The sequence below is a fragment of the Anguilla anguilla genome, chromosome 5, assembly GCF_013347855.1.
Source record: "Anguilla anguilla isolate fAngAng1 chromosome 5, fAngAng1.pri, whole genome shotgun sequence".
Lineage (NCBI taxonomy): Eukaryota > Metazoa > Chordata > Actinopteri > Anguilliformes > Anguillidae > Anguilla > Anguilla anguilla.
This window is the reverse complement of record NC_049205.1, coordinates 26,432,859-26,459,052: the sequence shown is the minus strand read 5'-3', so window position 1 is coordinate 26,459,052 and position 26,194 is coordinate 26,432,859. Positions and strand designations below refer to the sequence as shown.

The 26,194-nt window shown below is 40.6% G+C and overlaps 1 protein-coding gene across 4 annotated transcripts in view; it reads right to left on the bottom strand.

Moving 5' to 3' along the window:
• fnbp4 (formin binding protein 4) overlaps nt 1-26,194 on the bottom strand; it is a 145,616-nt gene that overhangs the window by 15,824 nt on the left and 103,598 nt on the right. The gene's annotated exons all lie outside the window — the stretch shown is intronic.

Below are 26,194 nucleotides of genomic sequence, written 5' to 3'. Positions count from 1 at the left end.
TTATTTTTAACAACAAATGGTATTCTTTATTCTTCTATTGTCTGAGTCTTTATTTCTTATGACGTAGCCTTGTTATTGTTTTGTGCTGCTTCCTGAAACCATAGAGGGCAACACAGAGGTTATGAGGGACCAGGCGGTGAAGCCTAGGAAATAACGAATGGGATAATGTGAGAGGACAGACCTTACGGTGGTGGAAAACCAATGATGTCGACCAAAAATTAAGATGCAAAAGGAGATTGTCTTCTAGACAGGTGGAGAAAAGGATGCCAGTATTTACAGTGAACAAAAGTGAAATAATAATAAAAATACACAAACAAAAAGACTTGCAAAACAAAAAGAAAGTAACGTAACTATGTTTGAAAGGTTCAATAATAATAATAGTACTACAAATACACCACACTGACTTGGACCAGTCTGCACCCAACAACCAACCAACCCCTAATGATGGTGGCAGTTGGGATTAAATAGCTTCACCTCCCTTGGACCCTACCATTTACCTCTAATACCAATAAAGTCCTACAACAGCTTAAAATTACCCATAACAAATACAATAAATAATTAAAGCCGCAAGCGGCGTTGGGAGGGGTACAAGCATTGGCACCATCGCGCCCCCTATGGAGCGATTTTAAAATGGCTTTGTCCTCATGATCATATACCTTCACCCAACATATCTATTGAATATCATGATGATTGTATAAAAATTGATGACTTATGGCCAATTTTGTGCTAAGAGACGCTGTCGGATGACTTAGTTGCGTCGCCATGGATGTGTCCTGGCCGCTTCCCGTAAAAGCCTTTACTATGTCGTAACACTTAGATGGCATGTCGTGACACTTAGATGGCATGTCGTAACACTTAGATGGCCCAGCGTGTATATACAGCTACAGCGCTTCCATGCCGCAACTAAAAACAGTGTCACACTAGTGTTGTCATGATACCAAAATTTTGACTTTGATACCGATACCAGGTTTAGTATCACGATACTCGATACTGAAGCAATACTGATTAAATACTCGGTACCTAATGATACTGAAATTACCTTAATAGATCAGAAACGTAATGTCCACAAGGGTTGACCTCATTTTCGAATTCACGGTTCATTAAAAACCTAGTTTATTAACAACCTTTAAGTTGAAGCCTGTTCAACATATCAATAAGCATAGGGCTATAGTGTTACAACACTAAACCATATAAAACTATATTAAATATATTTCAAAAATTAAACAATTGTAAAGTAAATTATCTTTAAACAGGTCTTTCACTTTAAAATAGATCTAAAAACAGCATATTTCAATAACAATACAGCATCTTCCTATAATAAAATATTTACAAATTAGAACAGCTATTGCTACTGAAGTGAACTGAGTCTAAGCTTGCGCTGTATCAACGACGGAAAATGCACAAGCAGACGTCACCTCACCTGCCAACCTTAGTTGCTACTGCCATCTAGCGAAGATTCTGACAAATCACACTTTTCATCCTCTCAATCGGTAATGTAGGAGACACATTTCCCTGGCTTATACATTTGACGCAAAACTACGGAACGTCGGAAAATTCTATTACCGAACAGTTTCTTTTTTTTTTTTTTTTAAGTACCGAAAAAGTGCTGAAGTTTCGGTATACCGTGCAACAATACGTCAGACACATACCTATTCCAATCCACTGCTCAGCTTAGCAGAAAATGCACATTTCAGAGCACCTCAGAGACAGATAGAATAATAACACAAATACTCATTTCAAATATGACATGAAAACACGACATTGAGAAAAAACGAAACAAAAGACGAAATATAAACTCGCAACCTGCGTACTGCGTGCAGAGTAGCCTACCGTATTATTTATTTAGACATTGGCAGATAAGAAAATTTTCGGTTACGCTGACCTATAAAACACTATTCCAAAAGCAAAATCAGACATGTTATACATCGTTAGAAAGCTTATACTCTCACCAACTGAATAAATGAATTGTCAATCAAGCCACATTGTACTAAAAATGGCGACAACGCCGTAAGCAACAAGTGTGGTATTTCGCACAGCTATTTTTGAAGGTAGCCTACCCAGTTATCACAAATGCGCGTATATTTCACAGACGGATTGTCCAAGACAATATATGACCACTCAGTCGCAAAAGGGACATCTCTACGCGTAAAACCATTGGTAAAATTGTATATTTATTAAATTTTTAGACCCAGATATTGACTGTAGAATGACATGGTATAATTTTTAAAAACTTTGTCTCGTTCATTTCGTTATTCAGTGAGCAGCGTTTTCACAGCTGTATTGGCATATTTTAGGGCTAATGTCGGGTTTATCTTGTTGCTACGGAATATTGCATTACATTACAGGCATTTGGCAGACGCTCCTATCCAGAGCGACGTACAACAAAGTGTTTAACCATAACCAGGAACAAGTGTGTCGAAAACCCTAGAGGGCAGTAGCCTACCGTTCCGAGTGCAGGGAACAACCGCATAGTTCAACTTGGACCCTGTAGGTTAAACTGATTAACACTAACACAAACAAGACCAGCAACAACGCAGTCTATGCAAAAATACAAGCAGTAGTTAAGACGAGTTAAGTCACCTACGAAACAACTACCTAGTTACAACCCTAAGCTTACAGTCAATTTAGAGATTAAATTGAGAATACTATTTACAGCATAAATTGCGTCTTTTGTTTATATTTAATATTAGAAATTGCAGCGAGAAACTGCAGCTGTAGACACAAGATAGTTTATGTTATGGTAGCAACGGAACAAAACGGACTATACATGTATTGCCATCATTGTTTTATTATACCAGTGTGTTTTCGCGCGTTTGCACAGAAACTCAAAACCTACCAATAAAATGGTATAGCAATTTCTCACCATAATGACAGATTTAAAGACTTAACGAACTCACCCGATACTGTCCTCAAATGGATCCATGCCAAAGAAAAGTAATTATTCATCCTTTTAAAAAGCTTTTACTAACAAACCTTTAATAGCCTAGCATGCACTCTGGCTGGCACTGTCTTCCATTGCTTCCCCGACGTTCAGACCCTCCCCTCACTGATAAAAACTAGACCCTACGGTGTCGGATTACTTGCGTCGCCATGGATGTCGCTTGCCGTAAAGAAGTTTACTAGATGTCGTAACCGTTTAGATTTGGAGCCACAGCTCTTCCGCACCCCACCTAATAAAAAAGTCCAAATGGCAGGCAAACAATATGGCGGACATATGTAGTCCCAATAGCAAAGTTGTAGAGCACATTCACATGCATCAGTCGATGGAGTTTTGTGTTGATCTGACTTACAGTGTGGGAGTTATGACCTTTTAAACATGACCCTTTGTTATAGCGCCACCATCTGGCCAACATGGGTTATTTGTAGTGCCTGAGTAGCGGGGGGCCATAGGAACCCACCTGCCAAATTTGGTTGCACTAGGACTTATGGTTGCTGAGCCTCAGACATTTTAGCGGAGAAAGCTTCCACGCCCCAACGAAAAAGTCAATATGGCGGGCAAACAATATGGCGGACATAGGTGGTCCCAATGGCAAAGTTGTAGAGTACGTTGAGCTGCATAGGTCCATCAAGTTTTGTGTTGATCTAAACCACCTTATTTACCATAAACTACACAACCCCGGGAATTACAGACCATCCCAATCAAACTGGCGGCAAATAAAAACTACAAAAACTTGTAGGAAGTTGCACTGCGTCCTTTTGCCCCAGCATGATGATGCAACCAGGAAGCATGCTACACCACACGGTAAGAACTCCTCTGATTAATTTCTAAAGTTTTAAAAGTTAGCAACATTTCAAACATGATTTAAATGCCAGCATAAAGATAACACAACATGCCAATACACAGTTATAAACGTGATCTCTATGAGCACACCGTATTAATGGTAAGCGCACAAACACATAGCGATACAAGATTCCAACGAGCCGCACAATGGTAGTGTGAAACGCACAAACACATAGCGATGCATGCACTATTAGTTGGTCACCCCAATAGCGATGTAAACACTAATATGATTTTTATTGTGTTTTTCAGATGTTTGACAACACATTGACGGCACCATTCGCTGGAAATGCCAGTACACACAATCGTAGCAATTCATAATAAAACGGCATTAAGAAATAATTGTCGGTGTGCTTCTTCCAGTTTCAAAATGCTCAGAAATGCTTAGCACTATGTTGCTGTTAAAAGTTCGAAACGGAGACATTGCTCCGTCACAGGTAAGACTGCAGCCTGGAGCCTCCCGTCTCATACGCTCCAGCTTTGTACTCAGTCTGGTCTGGTACGCGGGGTCGTGTCATATTAAGAAAACTACAGAGGAACAAAATACCCAATCTATATCTGCACCTATGATTTGCACATAATGTTAGCTCCATTCGCATACACTCCTGCCATGTAGCATACATCTTGTTAAACATTAAGAATAAATACATTGGGCCTCATTTATCGAACGACCCAACCAAATTTGATCGTAAATTGTTCATAAAAGCATTTACACAAACTACGTTGGATTTACAAAACATTTCGGCCCTGTTCACACCTTGCATTAAAATGCGTCTTGGGTGATCCAATCACAAGTGGACAGCGCTAACTACAAGTGTGAATGCACCCAAGACGCACTGAGGATGCATTGAGATCCGATCACTCAGACCACATTCGTAGGTGGTCTGGGTCGCATATGGCCACATTCTTTTAGCAGTGTGAACGCGAATGCGTCCTGGGCCACATTGAAGGACCGCCTAGTCAACTGACGTCCTCTGCCTAAGCGGAAGTACGTACTCATTCGCGCGTCATATTAAAGTGCGAAACAACAAGAAGAAGCCACATTGTCTTATTTTATTATTCAAAGTTTTATAAAATGATACCATGTCATTCTACAGTCAATATCTGGGACTAAATATTGAATAAATACACAACCTTACCATTGGCTTTACGCATAGAGATGTCCCTTTTGAGACTGAGCGGTCATATATTGTCTTGGACAATCCGTTTGTGAAATACATGCGCATTTGTGATGCCTGGGTACCTTCCAAAATAGCTGTGCGTAATACCACACGTGCTGTTTACGGTGTTGTCGCCCTTTTTAGTACAGTCTGGCTTGACTGACAATTCATTTATTCAGTAGGTGAGAGCATTAGCTTTCTAGCGATGTATAACATGTCTAATTTTGCTTTTGGAATAGAGTAACAGCGTAACCGAAAATGTTCTTATCATCGCATTCACTTAGGCATTCACTCTGTGGTACTAGCAGTAAAAGACGCTGCACCTAAAGAAACGTTGTCAACGATTTTTTTGTAATTTCTTGGAAAATACTATTATTGAGGAATTCTGGACATAGCCAAGCCATTTGTTTGCTGGTAGACCTATCCTGACATCGTTTTCTGGAGCAAAAGAGAAGTGAATAGAAGTGTATTTTGGTTGGTTCTCAAATCGTGTAAGCTGGTTTTGTCCACGACGTTTGAAAATTTTGAAAAGCGCATAGAGACATATTACGAGTGCAATTTGGTTTGACTGGAACACGCCAAGGAATAGACCTAGTCTGTTTTTGTTTTGATTTTGCCCGCGCGCTAAGGTCTTTGCAAACTACTACTACTTTTAATTTCCGGCAGACTAGGCACAGGTAGTGCATTGCTGCCATAGACTGTATAAAAATATACCGGTTAAAAACATATACCGGTTGTTTTTAACCTCCTGCCAGTTAAAAACAACAACGCATTTGATCTTGGCAAACGGAAATGATGTACCTGTTTATTTGCATATTGAGCGGGGAAGTGAGATCCGATCACAAGTGGTCACTCGAGACACATGTGGAGACGCATTCTAATGCCAGGTGTGAACTGACATCCGTCTCGACTGAATCTGGACACAATCTGGATATATCCGGATACAAAGTACAGGTGTGAACAGGGCCTTCATGACAGTTCATAGGTTCAGAACAGATTTTATGAGTGCTCTAAACTGTTTGTATTGTGAGCATTAATGAAAAAGCTGTCCGTAAAGCTTGTTTTTTATTATTCGATTCATTCATCATTTGAGTAGCAAAATTATCTGAAGAAATTAAAAGTCAATTACATAACTATATATTAACAAATATAATTGTTCAAATTGTTATATGAAATCACAACTTGACTCAACATTAACTCTCTGGGGTCTGAGGGTAAACTGAGGAACACTGGTGATTGTGCCATGCTCTGACATTTGTGTAAATTTCATCAACTTTATATGCAGTGATTCCAAAGTGTTTCATATCTCTGTTCATACTTTCCACGTTCCTCTGTTATTGTAGCACAAGCTACAATAATATGGCAGCAGTAAGTAGGTCATAATCATATGTGGATTTTAAATTGCTCTAAAAATACACAAACTGTAAACAGTAGTTTTGAACATGCACAGGAATGTTGTAATAAAACACACTAAACAATAGTATCAAAGTTTTTATCAAAAGATGACAAAACATTTTAGCAAATCCAATGAGAAATATAAAATAAATAGCTAAAAGTTAGTGTTGTGGCTACTATTTTTCAACAGCAGGTGAGAATGGGAGGGCAAATGGCCTTTCTGTAATGAATATGCATTGGGTAGGAGGACCTGCCAGCTAAGTAGGCTATTGACACCTGGCCGCATGCCTCCCCACCACTAAGACAAAGACTCAATGAGCCATTTAGAAGAACCAAAGACATCTTTTGATTTTGGAACATTTATTGAAGTAAACTATATGCATGGAAGATGAGATGAGGCTGGTGTACTCTTGCAACGCCTACGTGGCCTCTTAGCTAGTGGTGAACTAAGCAGTGTTTCCTGATCAGCATCTCTGTAAATATAATAAAAACAAAATTGTTAGGAAATGTGACATCAAATCAAACTTTATTTATATAGCACATTTCCTTCAACAGGTGAAAATTAAATGTGCTTTACAAAAAAGGGACAAACCATAAACTAATGAAAACAAAACTTAGGAAATGTGACATGGTTACATCATATACAAACAAAGAACCAAACAAACACAACCAGACGCAGAGAGGTAGCCCATAATTTTGAGAAGCAATGGTTAGAATCGTTCGTAGTGTGGTAATTTACAAGCACATTAGTGAATATTCCTACAAACACACAGAGAATGTAATACAGCACACATTTACAAATAATGCAAGCTATGAACAAAACAACATTAGCTAAACTAAATAAACACTGATATTCCAACTCAACTACACGCAACTCATCAATAACAATGCTTCAATCTTAAGTAGGCCAGGTCGGTTTAGCTAAGTGGTTATTTTATTGCTATTTCCCGAACTTACTTACAGTATGCTAATATCGATTGTGCGAGGACACTCCGTTTTAGAATCCTAGCCACGCCACTACACACTAGGCATGGGCTATTTATTACCAATATGATTGAAAAAAATACCGTCTACCTGCTACTTCTAACACAACCAGACGCAGAGATCCTAGCCTATGATTCTGAGATGCAATAGTTTGAATCGTTCGTAGTGTGGGAATTCACAAACGCGCATATTGCTGGATATTCCTACAAACACAGATATATGTTGCAACACAGTACACATATTTACCAATATGATCATAAGAAATATACTTACTCATGAAGTTGATCCTCAGCTGGATCAGTCCGCTGTTCGAAATGACACCGCTCTTCATCAGTGTCGGCTTCCGGACGGACCATTTTCCAAAATTAAACGAAATGTTTACCTCAAAAGAAGTGAATTAGGCTACACTTTGACATTCCATCCTGCTTTCGCAGGCTTGGCATTTCTCACATGGATCTCCCATCGCCCGTCCCCTAGTTTCCTTCTATGGAGAGTAATTATAATGTCGTTAACATGTGAATGAGATTTGGGTGGACTTCCTGCTGAGCGAAATTCACATGGTAATGAGTAAGGATTAACGAAGCATACATGGTCTAATTAATCAAATTTAAAACTTTTAAAACAATTCATATTATTTGCCAATGGGCTGATTGGAAAGTCACGATTCTAAGGTTTCTGTCAATGTTTTTGTTGCGTCTGTATGATAACAGCTCGTGAAGTTAATCATCCAAATAGAAACGAAAGTTCATTTCATCTTCTCGAGTTCTGCCGGCGGAGCTCCCGACCCCAGAGGGTTAAAACAGGTGATGCTTCATTTGCATAATCCGGAATAACGTAATGCTTCATTGCATTTAAATATAAATTCCATAAAACGCGTCAATTAAGTTTGCTAATAAATAGGGCACCGAAGTCATGGCTTAGGCCTTCATTGCTAAGGCTGATCTTGCTTTATTAGAAATTACGATTTTCTTCTTCGCCCCCAGTTTCAAGTCAAACCATTTCCGTTTTTCCTGTTGTATAGATGGGGAACTCAAGACACAAAGTTTACAACAATGGCTATACCTTGCCAGGCTTTAGTCTTGCCTGACCCTGACACTCCAATGTTTACACAAATGAATAAAATATCTTTTGCCTTGTACTTCCATCAACAGCACTTCAATCTCTGCTTCAGATATCTTTTTTCTTTTCTCGGCTATCTTTATAAATTTCAGGTTGCACTTGATACTATTTTGCCAGAAGGAGGCGTCTCTATTTTGTACCAGGCTTGAGGTATGAGGCTTGAGGAATAGACCTCTGACATTTCCAAGTAGGAAAACCAGAAGGGGTGATAACAGTGGTAGCTTAGTGGAATATATAGCTTAGTGGCACTACCCTCAATGGAATTAGCATCTGGAAGTGGAATATGGCTGGGGAAAAAGATACACACAAATATTACAATTTGGAAAAGTTTGGTGGCACTTGCAGACGGAGATTTGGGTCCACTGTGGAGAAAACACAAGTTCAGTCCACTCCAAATTTTTTCCTGTTGTTGTATACATCCTGGAGTACGACTGGAAAAAGAAATCAGGTTCCAACCGGTATCAGAAGTACATATAATCACTACAGAATAAAGGAAATACAAAAGGACTTTTGGATTTCTTTCTAGTTTTTCTGAAACACGCCCTGCATGTTTACGCAGTGAGACTCTATAGGATAAGGGGATTTGGCTATTTTTGTACAAATGTCTTATTTCAAGTTTTGAACCATATCTGTACTATATATAATTTTGGAGATAATTGGGTTTATTCAAGACTCAGGATTCTTACAAAAAGCCCTGGATTTTAAGTGGGGTTTAAGGGGTTAATACACCTACAGGCACTATACTGGACATTCTGGTCAAGTCATACCTGAATAAAGCAAAGGTCATAGCGTCACTGCCGACTTTGTAACTAGGTTAAATTGTTACCTGATCTGATTATTCTCCATATAGTCGCTTACAACACATCCATAATTACCAAAGCTGTCGCTCCTAAAAATATCTCAGATGTGTTGTACTGTAAATTGACCTGAACCTATATATATATAAGCGGAGAAAGCAGTACTCCTTGGATCCTCCCTGATCATGAATTAAGTATACACAGGCCAGGAGAAGAGAAAATGTGTTCCCACCCACTTTCAGTAGATAAAATGTGCAACTTCTTTTTAGATGAAGCAACTTGGCAAGAAGTTTTTAACGGTGAGTTGGAAGTGCGCATTCGAGACAGCAAAATATTCCAAAATAACAAAGATGAAATTTAGAACACAGCCAAACCTGAATGCAGGACTCAGATTCCCACTTCCGACTAACTGTTACAAACTTCTTGCCAAGTTGCCTAAAAGAAAGCCGCATATTTTTTACACACCTCCTCTGACACACACACACACACACACACACACATGCAGACCTACACTCTCACACAGACACACACATTCACACCTCCAATGGCCACCTCCCCATTTCCTCCTCTGTCTTATCTCCAGGCTATGTTGGCCGAGTGCTTTGAAGCTTCCTATGGCTGAGAACAGTCAAATGGTGAATTGCATGTCTGACAGCCTGCATTACAGAATAGCACAAACCTCTTGAAATACACTTCACATTTCATTGAACAGAACTACAATGGTTCAAATTGTGTTTACGGTTTTGTGTGTGACTATTGTAAATACCCACCCCCGTTTTTTATTTGCCTGTTCAGTTCTCAGATGGATTGTTCTATAAATGGCCACTGGATCTTGAAAGGGAAATCTTTGTGTGTAAAACAAATGGTAAGCTTGTATATTTATTCCATATACAGTTATAGATATTCATAGTAAATTAGAATGACATGGTACAGTTGAGGCCAAAAGTCTACATAAATTGAGTTTGAATGTCTTTAAACTAGGTGTTTCACAACTCCACACATTTCATGTTACCATACATTTCCTGTGTTAAGTCAATTAGGTTATCTACATTATTTCTGTAAGGAAGGGCAGGGGCCCCCTTGTATCCCTAGGTTTAAAGGCTGGTTCATACTTTCCGCGTTCCGCGTCCGCGGACAGCTGCGGACTTGTACCGGTCGCGCGGACCCAGTTCCATTCATACTACAATTGAGGGTACGCGTCGGTCTGGCGTTCCACGCATGCGCATTTCCCGATCTACACTCCATTCCAGTTCCATTACCACAGAGTGAATGCGTAAGTGAATGCGATAAGAAAATTTTCGATTACGCTGACCAATAAAACGCTATTCCAAAAGCAAAATTAGACATGTTATACATCATTAGAAAGCTCATACTCTCACCTACTGAATAAATTAATTGTCAGACTGTACTAAAATGGGCGACAACTCCATAAACAACAGATGTGGTATTATGCACAGCTATTTTGGAAGGTACCCAGGCATCACAAATGCGCGTATATTTCACAAACGGATTGTCCAAGACAATATATCACCACGTCATGTCTTTCGCGCCACCCACCAGAATTAAAAACACGGGAAAAAAAACGTGAAAGTCCCTCTCTCGAGCCGTTTGTCTGTTCTGGGCTACTGTAGAAACACAGCGGTGCAACATGGCGGCCTCCATGGAAGAGGACCTGCTCCCTATGTAGATCTAAAGGGCTCATTCTAAGGTATCGAAAACACAACGATTCTTATTTTCATGGGATTATACACTAAATAAAACATACTTATGAATATTATATTCCATTCCTGCCAAGTCCATTCCGCTAGATGCCACTAAATTCTACACCCTGCACCTTTAAAGACATGCCATTTGTTATATTCTGTCGAGACCCGTGTTACAGGACCGAGCAACGCTAAGACTGCCTTTCAGAATATACGCACGAATATAAATGAAATGAAACCGCAAACAGCCAATAATAAATTAGAAGAATAGTTGAGACTATTGTGATGTATGGATGTACATTATATGAATACATATTCATGGAAATACATTTTAATTTGGTAAATGTTTGAAGTTATACATTTAATATGCAATTTTGTTGGCTTAAACTCAGTAGCAAAATAAAGGGATACTTAAATAAAGGGAGACTCTAAATAAATAAGTTCTGTGCGTCAGCCATTATGTTTCTTCAAATCGATTCACATCATTGTGGATGGCCACAAGATAAAAATGACCATTCAGTTTGCAACATAGGACTTTGATTTCACTAACTCGTCAATTCATTTACTACACATTATTGAAAAGTGATCGCTATATTCTGTAGTCGCCCCCACCGAGTCAGCGCACAGCAGGCAGAACTTATTTATTACACGTTTTGCAGCGCAGTGGCTCGGAGCTGACTTTTTCTTTTTCTTTCTTTTTTTCCGAATAACAACGAGCAACTTCAGGTAGAAGAAATAACTGTTTCCATCACATTATTCGTGCTTTCCCGAATACAGTATTCAGATTCGGATACATCCCTAATATTTACTTTAAATGACAGAAAACAACATTTATGCACATGAAAAGTGATCGCTATATTCTGTAGTCGCCCCCACCGAGTCAGCGCACAGCAGGCAGCGGGCTGAGAGCTGAGAGCTGACCGTTCCCGGCTATCGCTCAGGCAAACTCTCGCATCGAGGAGGCGGCGTCAGGTGCGGGAGCTAGCGAGACAAAAGCCTGGTAGCTGAATTTCTTTCAAACCCCCGCAACCTATACATCAAAATGAAGCTTAGACCCTGCAGTTTTTAGCTGTATGTGTTTATTTCCTCCATTTAAAAAAAATCGAACTCAATCGAAACATTGAAAATACCGATACCTTGTATTTCAGTCAATATTCATTTGTTTAAGATGTAACATGCTGTATGTATCAGCCACAGGTCTTGGCTATCAAATGAACACGAAATCCAGTCCAGATTTTCATGGTAACAGTTGCCAAGTGACATGAAACAATTGAGGAAACATTGGGTAGCATTGCTTTGGAATACAGCTTATTTAATTTCGGTGAGGCAAGACAGCCTATATTGTTTGTAGCACAGTAACTTGGCGTCATTTTGATATCAATACTTTTAATGGCAGGCCTAGATTTTGCCAGTTTGTATGAATGAGTTACAGACAGCGTATGTCTTCTATGTGTGAGTAACTTGGCATTTTTGTATTTTGAAAACATGTTTTTTATGAGATGTATAATTTTACTTTTGGAATAGCGTTTTATAGCTCAGCATAACCAAATGTTTTGTCTCATTATAGCTGCATTACACATCCAGGCTGTGGTAGCAGTAAAAGACACTGCACCTGGCAAAAATGTATCAATGACTTCCATAATTTCTTGGAAAATATTATTTTTCTTTAGAAATTCTGAGCATGGCTAAGGCACTGAGCTGTTATAAATTGGTATAGAGAGGTTTATCCCAGGTATGAATTGCCTACATTAGTGTTTGGATTATAGAAAGACCACCACCTTGGGCCTCCATAGAAAAGTATCGAAGAGACAGATAAAAGCATAAGGTCACGTTCCATCATACAATGTATCTTATAACTGTCACTAGATTTTGAATGGTTCCCCTGTGTCTACAGGGAAGGGGGAGTATGCTCCCTGGAGGACGGTCGGTTGGGGGTGGTCTCTTGGTCTTCTGTGAGGCAAGACAGCCTATATTGTTTGTAGCACAGTAACTTGGCGTCATTTTGATATCAATACTTTCAATGGCAGGCCTAGATTGAGCTGTTTGAATTAATGCCTTATAGACAGTACTTTGTAAGTGTGAGTAACTTGGCATTTTTGTACGCAGAAAACGTGTTTTTAATGAGTGTATAATATGTCCAGGCGCGTAGAGCTGCTGAAATCCGTCCCACTAGAGTTGGTGAAGCATCTGGTTTCCTTTGCTAATTACGTATCGCGTTAGATTTAAACTTTTCCTTGTGGTTTCCTTGTGTTAACTCTTCATTGTGTTAGGTAACTATCTGGTTCTTTTTGATGCTTAGAATTGATAGATTGGCTACTTGGGCTTATTGATTATGATTATTAGTAGGCACTCTGACTGTGAATTAGTGTAACCAGCGCGTTATTTGAATCATATTATCAACTGTTAATTAGGTGCACTCGGAGTGATGCTAGCATCGCTTCCTCTCAGTTTATGTGCCAGCTCCCCATTTCAGTCTGCTCTATCCCCCTCAGGCGCTTCCAGCGACGTGGCCCCCTTCGACAACGGAACCTCTCCAACCTCTGCTACCCCCCACCGACCCCCTGTGAGAACTTCACGGTCACAGGGGGGCTATGGAACTGCCAGTCCGCTACACGCAAGGCTGACTTCATTTCCGCCTATGCTTCCCTCCCATCCCTTCAGTTCCTTGCCCTCACAGAGACCTGGATCACACCAGACAACTCTGCTACTCCTGCTGCCCTCTCATCCTCCTACTCCTTCTCCCACACCCCCCGGCCACCTGGCCGTGGTGGTGTTACTGGTTTACTGATCTCCCCCACTTGAAAATTCTCTGTTCTCCCCCTCCCTGACCTGTCTATATCCACTTTTTAATATCACCCTGTCTCTATCACCTACCCCACTAACCTCTACATTGTTGTTGTTTATCGTCCTCCGGGGCCCCTGGGAAGTTTCCTGCATGAGCTAGACACCCGCTCAGCTCCTTCCCCGAGGACGGCACCCCGCTGATCCTCCTGGGAGATTTCAACATTCACCTAGAGGCCTCCCATTCTGCTGCATATCTACTAGGGGTGTGCAGAGACATCATTATCTGTATCTGTACAGCCAACAAAATTATCTGTATCTGTATTCGGATAGAAGACCGGAAGTAGGCGTGGTTTATACCGGAAGTCAAGTTAAATCCCCCCTTTAACTGGGGGGACATTGAACAATCAGAAACTGGAAAAAATATATAAATGGAAAGATTCTGTTTGGCATTGGAAATAGAAACTATTTACAGTAAAGAAAAATAAAACATGTCCTTCAGTTGAAGGGAATAATCTTAAATTCCAATGATGCTGCGTTCGCGTTTCTTGATGTGTTAACAGTTCGCTAGGGAAACGTGAATGACCACTTTACAACAGTAATTACATAACAGTAATACATGAACTTTTTTGCCCGTTTTATTTTTTCCCCTGAACTAAGTTTGGATAGACTGCAAACCATCTGATGTCCTCATATTTTCCCTTGGTGGCAACTGTTAGCCTACCATGAAAATCTGGACTAGATTTTGTGTTCATTTGTAGCCAGGACCTATGGCTGATACATACAGCATGTTACATCTTAAACGGATGAATATTGACTGAAATACAAGGTAAAACATTTAGTAAAATAGTTTGAGTGGATTTTTTTTAATGGAGGAAATTAACAAATACAGCTGAAACTATAGGCTCTAAGCTTCATTTTGATGTATAGGTTGCGGGGGTTTGAAAGAAATCCAGCTGCCACACCAGGCTTTTGTCTCGCTAGCTCCCGCACCTGACGTCTCCTCCTCCTCGATGCGAGAGTTTCCCTGAGTGATAACCGGGAATGGTCAGCTCTCACAGCTGCCTGCTGTGCGCTGCCTCGGTGGGGGCGACTACAGAATATAGCGATCACGTTTCAATAATGTGTAGTAAATGAAACGACTAGTTAGTTAAATCAAAGTCCTATGTTGCAAACAGAATGGGCATTTTTATCTTGTGGCCATCCACAATGATATGAATTGATTTGAAGAAACATAATGGCTGACGCACAGAACTTATTTATTAAAACGTTTTGCAGCGCAGTGGCTCAAAGTTTGTTGGTGTGTGTGCCGGAGTTTCAGATACAGCTAGCAGCCGTGCGTAACTCTCCCTCCCTCTCCCCCTCTCCCTCTCTCTCTCAAATTCAAATTGCTTTATTGGCAGGAAATACATGTTGCCAAAGCGTCATAAATCAATTCAAAATACATTTACAGTGGAATACTAATAATGAACATTCTATAAAAATTAAAATAAAAAAAAACAACAACAATATTAATGTTCAATCAGCACAAGCACTAGATAATTATAATTATGTAGGATGGTCACTCAGTGTCCCTCAGGTTATGGCAAGCTGAGACATATTGAGCCGCAATTGGGGCTGTTGTTCCTTGTCCTAATAGGACTGAACATTTTTCATTCTTTGATGAAGAATGGAAGTTTTTTATAATTTCTGAAAATTTGTGGTAATATATTTTTCTAATATTTGTATATTTTGTACAGTTTAGGAGGAAGTGCATCTCTGTCTCAACCTCTCCTGTCTTACAGTGACCACATATTTGTCTTTCTATTGGTAACCATGAATTTTTGTGTCTGCCTTTTTCAATTTCAAGGGTGTGGTCACTGAGTCTGTATTTGGTCAGTATCCGTCTCTGCTTTGTATCTCTGAGAGAGAAGAGATACTCTGCTGGAGTATAGTCTTTTTTCAGGGTTCGATAGCAATTTAGTCAACTTTGTGTTTTGGTTTCTTTATCCCAATGTTCCAAATACAAATCTTTTGTTATTTTCCCTCTCCCTCTCCCTCTCCCCCTCTCCCTCTCCCTCTCTGTAACGTTAGAAAGAGGCTATGAGAACTCGACATGGAGCTAATTTTTTTCCCCCGCCGAATAGAAGAAATATGTTTCCATCGCATTACTTGTGCTTTCCCGAATACAGTATTCGGATTCGGATACATCCCTACTACCTACCACTACTTCACTCCTTCGACCTCTCCCTGCAACACTCTCCCCAAACCCACAAGGCAGGCAACCTCCTAGATCAGATCTTCCTGAGGAACTGCTCCAGCTCCAATCTCACGGTTACCCCTCTGCATACACCTGATCACCACTTCATTTCCTTCTCCCTCCCTCTTGCTCCCCATCCTCTCTCTCCTTCTCCCACCCCCACTGTCACTGTCCGTCATTACCACCGCTCCCTCTCACCCTCTTCTTTCGCTCCCAGAGTCACTGCTTCCCTCCCTCCTCTTCAATCATTCTCCAAACTCCCCACTGACACTGCTTCCTCCACCCTAACTTTATCTCTCTCCTTAGCACTCGGCTCTCTGTCCTCTTGTCCCTAGGCCAGCACACTCATCCCCTCCCAGTCCATGGATGTCTGACACCCTACGCAACTCCAGGGCCAGCCTCCGCGCTGCTGAGAGGAAGTGGGGGAAATCCAGAGACCAATCCAACCTTTCAGCCTATCAGTCTCTCCTGACAGTGTTTTCTTCTGCTGTCACTGCCACTAAGGCAAATTTCTATCAAACTAAAATTCATTACTCCATTTCTAACCCTCGTCAACAGTTCTCTATTTTCTCCTCTCTCCTCAGCATGCCTCCTCCCCCACCTCAGTCCTCCTTCACTGCAGATGACTTCGCAGTATTCTTTGATGAGAAGATTGCAGAGATCCGCAGCTCCTTTGCCCCCTCTGCGCCCTCCGCCCCCTCTGCGCCCTCCCCGTTTCGCCATTCTCTTCCCTCACAGACTGATGTTTCCCAGCTAGTGCTCTCCCACCGCCCTACCACCTGTGCTCTCGACCCTATCCCCTCATCTCTCCTCCAGGCAATTACACCAAATATCCTCCCATTTGTCACCTCCCTTGTGAACTCCCCCCTGTCTTCTGGATGTTTCCCCTCATCCTTCAAAAGGGCCCACATCACCCCGCTGCTGAAGAAGCCCACACTAGACCCCTCTGTCATCCAGAACTACCGGCCGGTATCTCTCCTTCCTTTTCTATCCAAAACGCTTGAACCAGCTGCATCTAACCAACTCTCTGCTTTCTTCTCTCAGAATAACCTGCTCGACCCCCACCAGTCCGGCTTCAGGCCTGGCCACTCGACAGAGACTGCACTCCTCCCTGTCAGTGAGTCACTTCAGGCTGCACGAGCAGCCTCCCTCTCCTCTGTCCTGATTCTGCTAGATCTCTCAGCTGCTTTTGGCACTGTGGAACACTCCATCCTCCTGTCCTCCTTAGCAGCAACAGGAATCTGCGGCACAGCCTTTGACTGGATTGAGTCCTATCTCTCCTGTCTGTTCTGGCTCCACGATGGTGGAATGACCTTCCCGTGGAGGTCAGAACAGCTGAAACCCTGACCACCTTCAAGCGATGACTGAAGACTCACCTCTTCAGGCTGCACCTCCCCCAAACCCTCACTACCTCCCTGTAGTCACTAATTGACTATGTAATCTTAGGGTTGTAGCCAGGTAAGCTGTTTATCTTAGTTGACTTATTTATTGCACTCGAGCCTACTCAACTACTGCCTGTATTATTTGCATAGACTGCTTTGTTGCTGTTTTTGTTTATGTTAATCAGATTAACCTACAGGGTCCAAGTTAAACTACGAAGTCGTTCCCTGCACTTGGAAAGGTACTTCCCTCTAGGGTTTTCAACACACTTGTTCCTGGTTATGGTTATACACTTTGTTGTACGTCGCTCTGATAAGAGCATCTGCCAAATGCCTGTAATGTAATGTAAATGGTAAATGGACTGCATTTATATAGCGCTTTTATCCAAAGCGCTTTACAATTGATGCCTCTCATTCGCCAGAGCAGTTAGGGGTTAGGTGTATTGCTCAAGGACACTTCGACACGCCCAGGGCGGGGTTTGAACCGGCAACCCTCCGACTGCCAGACAATCGGTCTTACCTCCTGAGCTATGTCGCTAATGTAATGAAATATCATTTATTTTTGCACTGTTTGTAAAGTGTAAGTGATAAAAATTCATATATAAATGTAGGCTATGACAGACATGCACATGCTGCACTCGCAGAATGACGACACAAATGTCATCCGGTGCCACACATTTTAATGAAAAGAAGCAGTTCTTTTTCACTGCAAAGAAAACAAAGCTTTTAGCTGACCACATATGGAGACACTCGGTTTCTGCTGGCTTAGCTTGCCAGTATTCTAGTAAAGCTTGCTACCAAGCAGGTTACAGTACTGTTCTGTATCGTCTTTTTCTCTAACAGAAATGATTCATGTCATGAAGAGTAATGAAGCCCTGTTTTTACAATTTAAAAATAAGCATTATAACATGGTTAATGAAGAACCCACTGCAATGTAGCTAACTAACCATGTGAACAACAATACATGCCAGCGGCTAGCACAGAAGGAAGTTATATTGTTAACCAGTTTAGCCAACAATTTCTTACAACATTCTTGTGTATACAGACACTCTCTCTCAGCTCGCTTAACATGTCGTTAATATTCCAGAAAAGCATGCGATCACACAAGTCATCCTGTGCCTGCGAATCTCACACTGACTGATGGCCACTGGTATTGCATTGGCTAACAGAGAGATAAAAAGATACTTGCAGTAATATGTATCTCATGAAAAACACATTTTTTCAACGTACAATAATGGGAAGTTACTCACACACAAGGTAGCTAACATTAAACAAGCTGAAAATGCTGAAAGCGGAACTGTCCCGGGAATAATTTTACAGAAAAGGAGAAAATGCAAAATCCCCTTAGTTTGGGGCTTTAGTGTGTGGACATGTGAAGTTGCTTATGAATTCTATCTGTTGAAATGGGGTCAGAATGTACAGAAATGAATGTTTTTAAGGGCTGAGTGTCTATGTGGCTATTGCAGTGATTTCAGTGAGGAACTCTGAAAAGTGAACTCTCAGTGCTGTATTATATGGCTAAATCGTTAGTTTGGTGACCATGACATAACACCCCTGGCAGGACATGTCTGGTCTTTGTAATCTCTTGGTCGCAGTCACTGATTTTAAATGCGTACAGTTTGGAGACCCCAACGTGATCGGCAGGATACCAATTTTTCCTTACAGTTTGGTGACCGCGACGTGATCGGCAGGATAACAAGTTTCCCTTACAATTTCATTGTCCAAATGTAAGTGCTACTGCTGAAAATATTTCGGTTATATACGTTATTTTTGAAATAGAGTACCTTTAAATAGGTTAGTGCTATTGTATAATGAGGATATTTCAAACAGTAACATAAGCGTTCATTGGTAACTAAGTAGTGTTTGTGTTTAATGCACCGGATGTGACCTGAACTGGCATTTTGCCAAAACGTCGTGGACAGTTGAATATTGGTTTTAATGTCGTCCCATCCCCATACAAGAAAACAGAAAAACATATGAGAGTTCATTATTACACATTTAGGTACTGTACCACATTGTGCAATAATGTTTTTGCATTATTTTTTTATCCGATTTCAATGTTTCATCTTAAGCCTTCATAAGAGGCACGTGTGTATACTTTATAATAAACAAAAAGCATTTTATTCATATTTGGAGATATTTTGGATGTTTCTAAACCCCTAGATATTTTAGGCCACTGTACTAACAAAAAGCTTGTAATTCCCACTTGAAATTGAGTGAGTTTCTTGAGTCAAAACAGTTTATTTGTAGTGACATACATGATTATGTTGTGATTTACAGCAATGCATAATTTAGACATTTTGGATAGATTTGGAGACACTGGGTACACTGCTTAGTTTTTGCTTCATCGATCTATAGTAGTTCTGCATGTCCACCCTTTTTTCACGCACTTGTGGTCAAGCAGTTTCAGATCCAGGACATGTATAGTTTAACTTGTTTTATATATGGCATCTCTCAGTATTTCATTGCAAACTAAAAAAGAACAAATTCATTTTTGCCTAGACAATTGTATTTGCGGCACTTCATTTTTATATTTTTTGAGTATTTTTATGAATGCTCAGATAGACAATATTGTCCATTATGTCATGGGTGGGGGGTGTAGTTGCAGATGAGACTGCAGGGAGGGGGTGCGTGTTAAATGAACAACCAGAGCAACAATGGTGGCGCTGCGAAACTCCATATTCGGCATTGTTGTCGTGTATCGTCTACTAATGAAACTAGAACAAAGCGTTTCTGTTTTTAACTCATACATTGGTTGCAGGAGCAACGAATGTCTGAGATGAACAATCTAGGCATGCCAGCATGCCGACCACTAGGGGATTACGCTAAGAGGTTAAACAGATGCACTGAACAGTATGACAATTTAGATATTAATATTGCATAAGGAAAAAACTTATAAACACTTACTTGTTAAACTTGTTGTAGACAAAGAGGGTAATTCTGCGTGTTTAACCTGAAATACACTGTTCAAGCTTGACATATCCACCAGAAAAGGTCTGTGTTACATGTTGCCCTGTATTACATTTGGCCCCAACTGAGGAGAGTGACAGTGAGTCAGAAATACAGCGGCCAAGCAAAAAAAGTGTTCTTTTAGCTATTGATACAGCGGATCTGCCTGCAGCTATGCCAGTCAGCATTATGTCATCAACAGAGTCTGTCGCTAGATGCGCCGGCATCGCCTCTCACACTAAGAACACCTCTAAATAATCAAATATTACAGTTATTGACATACAAAATTGTCTTGACAATTCTTATAACCTGCACCTGAATTAAAGTATTATTTTTTACAATTATTGACATTAAATGCAATGTTTCTTTCAAGTTCTTACAAACTGTGGCTTTGCTGACTAGCAACAGGACTCACTGTTTCCATTTCTAATATGGATTCTAATATTTCTGAAAGTAAATGTAATAAGGCATTTGATGTTTTTATAGAAGCATTCGGCAAGACTGTACATTACATTAGCTAGCTAGATAAATACGTACTTTAAAAAAAAGCTACGCCAAGCTAGCAAGACGGAAATGCAGTGAGGAGTTGTGGTTAGCTAGCCAGCTAAATGACTATCAGTTTTCACAAGCTAGCTATCGAGCTGTCTTATTGACTAGCCACAGCCAGATAGCTAGACAGTAGAACAGTTGTAGATGGCAAACTTTCCCGAACGATACAAACATTCAGTGGCAGTCAACTGTAACAAGTAATTTTATCTAGTTAGCAGGCTAGTCACAACATCTGACTGGTTTAAATCCTACAGTCAAGAAGTGTGCACTCAGCCATTCTGTGTTATGGGAGCTAGCTACTATCTAGCTACTGTCGTCTAAAGGAGATCAGTGATTCGATTGTAGCCTAAGCTTTCTAAATCTGTAAATCACCTCCCTAGGGTCCCTAGCTATTCCTTGCCAGCGTGACCCTGATCTCAAGCAAAATGCACCGTTGTGAAAAGCGATTGCAGACTGGAACAGCTAGCTAATATAATTCACTTCATTTATCTGCTTGCTTTGGCTTGCATGCCTGTTAGGTGCATGAGAGAACGCAAAAGATTTCATCATTAAGTTTTATTTTTTATTCAAATGGACACATACAATGTACTTTATATTTCTGGCTATGTATATAAACAATGTGTAGTAATAAAATAAGAGCTAGTGACCTACTGCAAATATTGGCTCATTTTCATTTTTTTCAGGAAAAAGTACATTATGGGCAACGACGACCTTTCAATATGATTTCCTGTACTGTAATATTGTTTAAATCATGAAATACTCGCTAATAAATGACAAATCCACTGTAAAACAAACGTTAGTATTGTTGGGAAACAGACAGTTTTGTGTATTCTGCGTTTGGGAAGTTTCCGCTGGGCCCCGGGGGGGAAGGGGGCGAGCCCCCCTGTTGTATTTCAATTTCAATGTGAATGGAACCTGTTTGAATAGATAGGATGGGTTTGAATTTGAATGGTCCAATCGGAAGGAAGCACAGCCTCTTATCACCAATCAGAGGCAGCGCTCCAGTTCTGACATTATGCAAAATGTACCCACTCTAAACTGTATAAATCTAATCACACAGCAGTACTATTTTGAACTTTCTCGCTTAGTTGCTCCCGTAGCCGGCTGCGTAATAAATCTTCCTGTTTTTACCACGAACTTCTGATCTGCTTCTTCCTGGGATAACGGTCATTAGGGGTCCAAGCAGCGAAGCTGGTGGAACCCTATTGTATCTGTTAGGATTATTAGGGGTCCAAGCAGCGAAGCTGGTGGAACCCTATTGTATCTGTTAGGATTATTCTTATTATTATTATTATTATTTTTCTCCGCTAAAAGTGTCTGAGGCTCAGCACCCATAAGTCCTGGCGCAACCAAATTTGGCAGGTGGGTTCCTATGGCCCCCCACTACTCAGGCACTAAAAAGCACGTAAGTCAGCCAGATGGTGGCGCTATAACAAAGGGTAACGCGTAAAAGCCCATAACGCCCACACCATAAGTTAGATGAACACAAAACTTCATCGACCTATGCATCTGAACGTGCTCTACAACTTTGCCATTGGCCCCACCTATGTCCGCCATATTGTTTGCCTGCCATTTAGACTTTTTAGTTGGGGCGTGGCAGTTTTCTCCGCAAAAATGTCTGAGGCTCAGCAACCATAAGTTGTAGACCAACCAAATTTGGTAGGTGGGTTCCTATGGCACCCCACTACCCAGGCACTAAAAATCACCTATGTCGGCCAGATGGTGGCGCTATAACAAAGGATCATAGTTTAAAAGGTCATAACTCCCACACCGTAAGTCAGATCAACACAAAACTTCATCGACTGATGCATCTGAATGTGCTCTACAACTTTCCTATTGGGAGCACCTATGTCCGCCATATGGTTTGCACACCATTTGGACTTTTTCATTAGGTGGGGTGCGGAAAAAACTGGAGCTCCAAATCCAAACGATTACGACATCGAGTAAACTTCTTTACGGCAAGCGACAACCATGGCGACGCTAGTTTTTATCAGTGAAAGCACGGTCTGACACTGCCACCTAGCGTGCATGCTAGGATAGGCGACCAAAAGTTTTTCAGTAAAAGCTTTCTGAGAGGATGAATAATTACTTTTCTTTGGCATGGATCCATTTGAAGACAGTATCGGGTGAGTTCGTTTAGTCTTTGAATCTGTCATTATGCTGAGAAATAGTTAAACCATTTTATTGATAGGTTCTGAGTTTCTGTGCACACGCGCGAAAACACGCTGGTATAATAAAACAATGACGGTAATACATATATAGTCCGCTTCGTTCCGTTGCTACCACAACATAACAGACTATCTTATGTCTACAGCTGCAGTTCTCGCTGCAATTTCAAACATTGAATATTCACAAAAGACGCAATTTATGCTGTATTTTGCTAATGTCTAAATAAATAATACGCTACGTTAAAGCTTTGAGAGGATGAATCATTACTTTTCTTTGGCATGGATCCATTTGAAGACAATATCGGATGAGTTCGTTCAGTCTTTAAATCTGTCATTATGGTGAGAAATAGCTAAACCATTGTATTGATAGGTTCTGAGTTTCTGTGCACACGCGCGAAAACACGCTGGTATAATGAAACAATGACGGTAGCCTAATACATATATAGTCCGCTTCGTTCCGTTGCTACCATAACATAACGACCTACAGCTGCAGTTTCTCGCTGCAATTACTAATATTGAATATAAACAAAAGACGCATTATACGCTGTAGTCTGCCAATGTCTAAAATAATACGGTCCATTTGAAGACAACATCGGGTGAGTTCGTTTAGTCTTTAAATCCGTCATTGTGCTGAGAAATCGTATTCTCAATTTAATTTCTAAATTGACTGTAAGCTTAGGGTTGTAACTAGGTAGTTGTTCCGTAGGTGACTTAGTCTTAACTCGTCTTAACTATTGCTTGAATGTTCTCATAGACTGCGTTGTTGCTGTTCTTGTTTGTGTTAGCGTTAATCAGTTTAACCTACCGGGTCCAAGTTGAACTATGCGGATGTTTCCTGCACTTGGAACGGTATTTCTCTCTAGGGTTTTCGGCACACTAATTCCTGGTTATGGTTATACATTTTGTTGTACGTCGCTCTGGATAAGAGCGTCTGCCAAATGCCTGTAATGTAATGTAATGTAATGCAATGCAATATTCCGTAGCAACAAGATAAACCCGACATTAGCCCTAAAATATGCCAATACAGCAGTGAAAAGGCTGCTCACTGAATAACGAAATAAACGAGACAATTAAAAAAAAAATTATACCATGTCATTCGACAGTCAATATCTGGGACTAAACATTTAATAAATATAGAATCTTACCGTCGGTTTTACGCGTAGAGATGTCCCTTTTGCGAATGAGTGGTTATATATTGTCTTGGATAATCCGTTTGTGAAATGTCGGATATTTTCAAAAATAGCTGTGCGTAATACCACACATGTTGCTTACGGCGTTGTCGTTCTTCTTAGTCCAATTTGGCTTGATTGACAATTCATTTATTCAGTAGGTGAGAGTATAAGCTTTCTAACGATGTATAACATGTCTGATTTGGCTTTTGGAATAGCGTTTTATAGGTCAGCTTAACCGAAAATTTTCTGATCTGCCAATGTCTACGTAAATAAACCGGTAGGCTGCTCTGCGGTCAGCACGCGGGTCGCGAGTTGATATTAAGTCCTTTTTTTAGTTATTTCTCAATGTCGTCTTTATTATTTGAAATGTGCATTTAGTGTCATTATTCTATCTGTCTCTGTGGCGCTCTGAAATGTGCATTCTCTGCTAAACTGAGCAATGGATTGGAATATGTGTCTGACGTAGTGTTGCACGGTATGCCAAAACTTCAGCACTTTCTGGGTACTTAAAAAAAAAAAAAAAACAGAAAAAAAAAAACGGTTTCGTATTTGAATTTCCCAATGTTCGGTAGTTCTGTGTCAAATGTAAAAGCCAGGGAAATGTGTCTCCCGCATTACTGATTTAGAGGATGAAAAGTTATGATTTGTCAGAATCTTCGCTAGATGGCAGTAGCAACTAAGGTTGCCAAGTGAGGTGACCTGCGCTTGTGCATTCTCTTCCCTGATACAGCGCAAGCTTTGACTCAGTTCACTTCAGTAACAATAGGTGTTCCAATTTGGAAATATTTTATTATAGATAGATGCTGTATTGTTATTACAATATGCTGTTTTTAAATCTATTTAAAGGTGAAAGACCTGTTTTAAAGATTATTTAGTTTACAACTGTTCAATTTCAGAAATATATTTAACATATTTCTCCATTGTTCAGTGTTGTAACACTATAGGCCTATGTATATTCATATGTTGCAGAGGCTTCAACTTAAAGGTTGTTAATGAACCAGGTTGTTCATAAACCATGAATTTGAAAATGAGGTCAGCCCTTGTGGACATTACGTTCCTGATCTATTAAGGTAATTTCAGTATCGTTAGGTACCGAGTATTTTATCAGTATCGAGTATCGTGATACTAAACCTGGTATCGGTATCAAAGTCAAAATTTTGGTATCGTGACAACACTAGTGTGGCGCTTTTTTTAGTTGCGGCAGGGAAGCGCTGCAGCTGTACATACACGCTCGGCCATCTAAGTGTTACGACATGCCATCTAAATGTTACGACATAGTCAAGGCCTTGACGGGAAGCTGTCAGGACACATCCATGGCGACGCAACTAAGTCATCAGCCAGCGTCTCTTAGCACACAATTGGCCATAAGTCATCTATTTTTTATACGATCATGGCAATATTCAGTACATATGTTGGGTGAAGGCGTATGACCATGAGGACACAGCCTTTTTAAAATCGCTCCATAGGGGGCGCGATGGTGCCAATGCTTGGACCCCTCCCAACGCCGCTTGCGGCTTTAATTATTATTATTATTATTCTTATTATTTTTCTCTGCTAAAAGTGTCTGAGGCTCAGCAACCATAAGTCCTAGAGCAACCAAATTTGGCAGGTGGGTTCCTATGGCCCCCCACTACTCAGGCACTAAAAATCACCTATGTCGGCCAGGTGGTGGCGTTATAACAAAGGGTTTTGCGTAAAAGGCCATAACTCCCACACCATACGTTAGATCAACACAAAACTTCATCGACCGATGCATCTGAATGTGCTCTACAACTTTGTCATTGGCACCACCTATGTCCGCCATATTGTTTGCCCGCCATTTTGACTTTTTCGTTGGGGCGTGGAAGCTTTCTCCACTAAAATGTCTGAGGCTCAGCAACCATAAGTTGTAGACCAACCAAATTTGGTAGGTGGGTTCCTATGGCCCCCCACTACTCAGGCACTACAAATCACCTATGGCGGCCAGATGGTGGCGCTATAAAAAAGGGTCATGTTTAAAAGGTCATAACTCCCACACCGTA